Genomic DNA, 6,114 nt, shown 5'->3' on the forward strand with positions numbered 1-6,114 from the left:
ATGATGGTTGAAGCATGAAGGAACATATGAGTCTTTAGCGCATATGGCACGTAAATATCTTGCACCACCAGCTACAACAGTGCCTTGAGAACTCCTGTTCTCACTTTCAGGTGACATTGTAAACAAGAGGCAGGCAGCGTTATCTCCTGCAAATTGTAACCAAACTTGTTTGAGTGATTGGCTGAAGTAGGACTGAGTGGACTTGTAGGCACTAAAGTTTTACATTGTTTTATTTTTTTGTACATAATTCTAAATTTGTAAATTCAACTTTCATGATAAAGAGATTGCATTACAGTACTTGTTTTAGGTGAATTGAAAAATACTATTTTTTGTTTTTTACCACGCAAATATTTGTAATAAAAATAAATATAAAGTGAGCACTGTACACTTTGTATTCTGTGTTGTAATTGAAATCAATATATTTGAAAATGTACAAAACATCCAAAAATAATTAAAGAAATTATATTCTATTATTGCTTAACATCGCGATTAATCACAATTCATTTTTTTAATCGTGCGATTAATCGCAGTTCATTTTTTTAATCGCTTGACAGCCCTATTTAAAAGGCATGACAAAGGCCTCAAACAGTGTTTTGACAATGGATAAGAGGGCAAATTTTACTTTCTTTATTGTAACCGTATCTGCTGTGTCAATACTTATTTAAATTGTCCCTCAACAATATATTGATTTGGGACAAAATTCCCCTTGACATTTAAGAATTTGTTCTTATTCTTTAAAAAGATCTCCAACCCTTTGTTCTGTCACAGCTTGTTTTTGCTTCAGTACCTCTGGTATTTTGAGGGATTTCAGTTTCATTATTATAGTTAAATATGTATTTTATGGTAATTTCTCAAAATGCAAATTTTCTGATTTTGGACAGCAGTAGTTTCCAACCTTTTCAGCCTGAGAAATGAACATTATTTCAAACAGGTCAAGAGCCACAATCAACATTTTTGGGCTCTCTGTTCTGCTCAGTCTAAAGGGAGCAGAACCACCTGCAGGTCCCATGCTGCGGATTTCCCCAACATAGGGTTAGTCCCAGTGGGCATAGAGAAATCATAGATGGCTTCTGTGTCTCCTTTCTCACAGTCCTTGTCACAGGGGCATTTCAGTGTTAGGAAGGAGTATGCTGGGGTTGAGAGGAAGAGTGATCAGAGTGCATTGTGGTCTGCCTATTGCATGGGAGGGCCTCTGGATACCATAACTACCTGACACTGGCTGCTCTAATCAATGCTGAGACAAAGCAGATAATTAGCGTGTGATAACTGGCTGTTGGTTCTCAAATTCTCTTTCTTTCCTTTTCTTCTGGGCTGCCCTTGATGGCTGTGTATGGGAAGGAGAGGGGAAGGAGAGCCATCCTTTACTAAGTGCTCCCCTAGTCTCAGGCAGTGCCCGCTGAATTCCTATCCTGCCCTCCCTGGGGCTCCCATAGTTCAGTAGGAAAGCAGGCAAATGGCATAGCCAGACTACTCTTTCTTCCTCCTATGATGCAGCAGGTGGTCACCAGGGGAACTGCTAAGCAACTGCAGCAGGGAAGGGATAGAGCTCCAAGTGCCCCCTACTGCCCCCCTGTCTTAATGGGGTCAATTCAAACACTGCAGTTTAAAAGTTTTAGGACACAACTCAGAGAACACATTTCCTATTAAGAATGAAATACATATTTTCTTCTTAACACTCACCATTCAGGGCCACAGTTTAGAGCCTCCAGAGCCACAGTTTGGGCCCCGCTGATATATAATGATGACTCTAAATTTAAATTAATATTAAAAACTAATTTTCAGAAATCTTAGAAGAAGATGAAAGTTAAACTGTATTTGGGAGACTTTCAGTCTTGTAGAACCCAATAACCTGTAAGTCTTAATATATCATAAGAGTTGGAATCATATCTTAATATAAATTCTAGAGATAAGGGTCATCTTTCATGAGGGTATCGTTATATGTACTGAGCAACTGTAATCTAAAAATAAATAGCACTTGACCAGATGTATCATTTATCAGTCACTAATGTACTGAGTAAATAAGCTGGTTAATTTCCATGTGTTATTCACCAGGGAGCTGGACTTTAATGAATAAAATTTTCTTAGTTGCTACTTGCTTGCAGGTAACCACAGTCTCCCTGTTGCTGTCATCCTAGACACTGCTATATCGCTAGGCTTGACAGAATTCAATTTTGTATTCGTTGGTAATTTTGATGGATAATGTCGATATTTATTTTAAGTATTTTTTTATTTTTATCAATTTAAATTTTCAGACCTCTGCAAAATTGAGTTTTAAGTGTTTTTTTTAAATTTTTGCTATTTAAATTTTAACAATTGTTAGAAAGTATAGGGGGTCAGACAATAATTATTTAATGACAGTAGACAGTGAGATTCAAAATAATAAAGTTTTCAAATCGTTAAACATACACTAACATCACATGTCAAAATATAAAAGTATCCTTATATCAAATGCTAATAAGTTCTCAAACAGCATTTTTCTTACTTTGCCTACCTGTAAATTTAAATTATCAGTAGAAATATTTTTCATTGGTTTCTGTGTGTATGGTGAAATTGACATTTACCAACATTTATCAATAAAAATCTGATATTTCTAAAGTCAAAGTAGCATTGCTATCAAGACATATAAGATATTAAATCTACAAGATTAAATTCAACAAAGACAAGTGCTAAGTAAGAAAAAAATCAAATGTACAACTATATAATGGGGAATAACTGGCTAACTGGTAGTACTGCTGAGAAGAATCTGGGGATTATAGTGGATCACAAATTGAATATGAGCCAACAATGTGATGCAATTGTGAAAAAGGCTAATATCGCTCTGGGGTGTATTAACAGGAGTGTTGTATGTAAGACACGGAAGGTAATTGTCTGCTGTGCTTGGCCCTGGTGAGCTCTCAGCTGAAGTGCTGTGTCCAAATCTCAGTGCCACACTTTATGAAAGATTGCATGAATTGGAGAGAGTCCAGAGAGCAACAAAAATGATAAAAATACTCCTGGGGGAATTCTGCATCAAAATATTAAAAATTCTACAAAATTCTGTTTGTCAAAATAACACTATATAATCACATCAGTTTCAATTATTTTGGTAAATTATTTCAATATACCTGTCAGCAAGTATGTCTGTAACAATACAAACACAACAAATTCCCCCAAGAGTAGAGAGTTAAATAAACCCCTACGACAACCCAGTTCCTGCTTCTCTGTCCCCCCAGCATACCCAGCCATACTCCCCCCCCACCTAGACACTCACTCCCACCCCAGCCCAGCTGCAGGCCACTCCTCCGGCCCAGACATTCACACCCCTTCCCTCCAGAGGCCAGCTGTGGACCGCTCCCCCCTGCCCCAGGCCCAGACGCTCAGAGACCCTACCCTCCTAGAGCCCAGGGATCCAGAGGGAGAAACAGTCTGATGCTGGGTCACGGGCTTACTGGAGTTTCCTGTGCACTGCTGCCTCCTTCCTTCAGTGTGTGCAGGGAATTGCAGCTTCTGGGAACCCTCCAGTTTGCTCCCCCTTCCTGCAGCCTTGTCTTCTATTTGTGAGCTGGGCTCTGCTTGGTACAGCAGCCCCTAGTCGGAGCCAACATTTCTACAGCCCATTTCTCTAGGGAAAAAAGAAAATTCTGTGCACACAACATTAATTTCTGCAAAATTCTGAATTGCGCAATGGTGCAGGATTCCCCCAGGAGTATAAACAACGTAGAAAACCTGACCTTTAAAAAAACTGGGCATGCTTAGTCTTGAGAAAAGACAACTGATGCGGGATCTGATAACAGTCTGCAAGTATGTTCAGAGCTGTTACAAAGAGGATGGTGAACAATTGTTCTCCATGTCCACTGAAGGTAGGACAAGAAGTAATTGTCTTAATCTGCAGCAAGGAGGATTTAGGTTAGATATTAGGGAAAACTTTATAAGGGTAGTAAAGTTCTGGAATAGGTTGCCAAGGGAGGTTGTGGAATCCCTGTCACTGGAGGTTTTTAAGAACAGGTTAGACAAACATCTGTCAGGGATAGTCTAGAGGTTTACTTGGTCCTGCTTCAGTACAGGGGGCTGGACTTGATGACCTCTTGAGGTTCCTACATTTTTATTGTTCTATAAGATGACGTAGAAATAAAACAAAGTAGTACAAATCTAATAAAGTGTATGATTTTTGTGTTTTAGGTGAGTGTGCGTCCATTTGTAGAAGTTTCTTTCCAGCACACAGTTTATCAAACTAGCACTGCAGATGGATCTCATCCATGCTGGAATGAAGAACTTCAAGTGGATTTTATGTAAGTTGGCCACATACTTCTCCATGAAAAATGTACAAGAAAATAAAAGTATTTGAATGCTCCAGTGAAGAGTCAAAGTTTCCCATGGTTAGGTGGTTATATTTTGTTTCAAAAGTGTTTTAAAGTTTTTCATTTAGGCTGCTGAACTCATCTGCCTTTCCGTATCTGTGTATAAGAGTTGGAGATGCAGTAGGAGGATTGAATGATTTAGGGCAGTAGTTTTCAACTTATTTCATTTGCGGACCCTTAAAAAATTTGGAATGGAGGTGCGGACCCTTTTGGAAATCTTAGAAATTGTCTGCAGACCTCCAGGGGTCCCCAGTCCGCAGATTGAAAACTACATATTCATGACCCTGAGGCTACGAACTGATGGTTTAGGACATTAGGAATGGGATACATTGTTTTTTCATCTCTAGGCCATGTTTTTAAACCAGCTAAGTCAGTAGTGACTAAAAGTTATAACCATCCAGTGGCCACTTGTCCGTTCGTTCGTTGGCATCTTCACTGAGTACAACAGACTATAAAAATGCACAAACCAAGTAAAAGAAGTAATGGAGAAGATAGGTTTGATATACAATGAAAAGAAATGTAAAGTCATGTTAATGGGGACTATAGGGACAGAAATCAAAACTGGAGAAGGTGGACAATTTTACGTATCTTGGAAGTACCATCAGCCAAGATGGTACTAGTTCCAAGGAAATCATAAGAATCAGGAAGGCAAACACTGCATTTGGAAGACTCAAAAACGTCTGGCAACTCAAAAACATCTCCCTCAAGACAAAACTGAATGGGTACAAAGTAATTGTTAATCGCCATCATAACATATAGCAGTGAGACGTGGCAACTTACCAAGAAAGATGGATGCATTTCATCACAAATGTCTGAGATGAATATTGGGAATAACATATAGAGATAAGAAGACAAATGAAGAAGTCAGAAAAATTACTGGACAAGGTACCCTTTCACAAATAATCTACAAAAGAAGACATCACTGGCTGGGACATGTGCTGAGAATGGAAAAAGAACGCTTACCAAATACCGCCCTTGAATGGAAGCCAGAAAATGCAAGAAGAAAGAGAGAAAGACCGCAAATAACATGGAAACAAACAGTTCTGAACAACATCAAGCACCTCAACATGAAATGGGAAGATTTGGAGAGAAGGGCAGTTGATAGGCAAGGATGGCAAATGTGGGTAGCCCAATGTGCAGCAAAGCACGGGATGGACTAAGGTCTAAGTGGCCACTTAGTCTGTTTGAATTGAGTTGGAATAATGGCTCTCAAACCTCCCCATCTCCCAATTTAGGGCATATGTCGGGGATAGGGTATGGGATGGAGTGGACCCAATATGAGGAACATGGCTGGAATGCTGTAGTTGCTCTGTTTTGTGCAAATGTAAAAACCATAAAGACTGTTATAAACTGGCACAATTTTAGAGCAACCCTGGGAGCTGAGAACTAGAATTAGGGAGGTGTGCAAAGGCAGTTTAAAACCACCTGTTTCCCACTTGGAAGAACAAAGAATCTGCCTCTGTATCTTCTGTTCGTTACATGAGCTTTCATTCAGTTGGTGCTCTGAAATATGTGAAAGAGTAGAAAATTTACTAAACATGGTTTAGTAAATATGAGATAGAAGTCAGTGAAAATACAGCAGTTTACACCAAAATGAGGATCTGGCACAATTTATTTGACTAAATATCTATTGACACAGTAATTAGAGAAACAAAATATGCTGGGTCAAATTCATCCCGGTGGGTAACTCCTTCAAAGTCAGTAGAGTTAAACTGGAGTGAAATTTGTCCTTTGATTTTTAGTGGCGAACATACCTATTTAGTTTTCCTTTAAAAAT

The sequence above is a fragment of the Lepidochelys kempii genome, chromosome 7 (genome assembly GCF_965140285.1).
Source record: "Lepidochelys kempii isolate rLepKem1 chromosome 7, rLepKem1.hap1, whole genome shotgun sequence".
Lineage (NCBI taxonomy): Eukaryota > Metazoa > Chordata > Testudines > Cheloniidae > Lepidochelys > Lepidochelys kempii.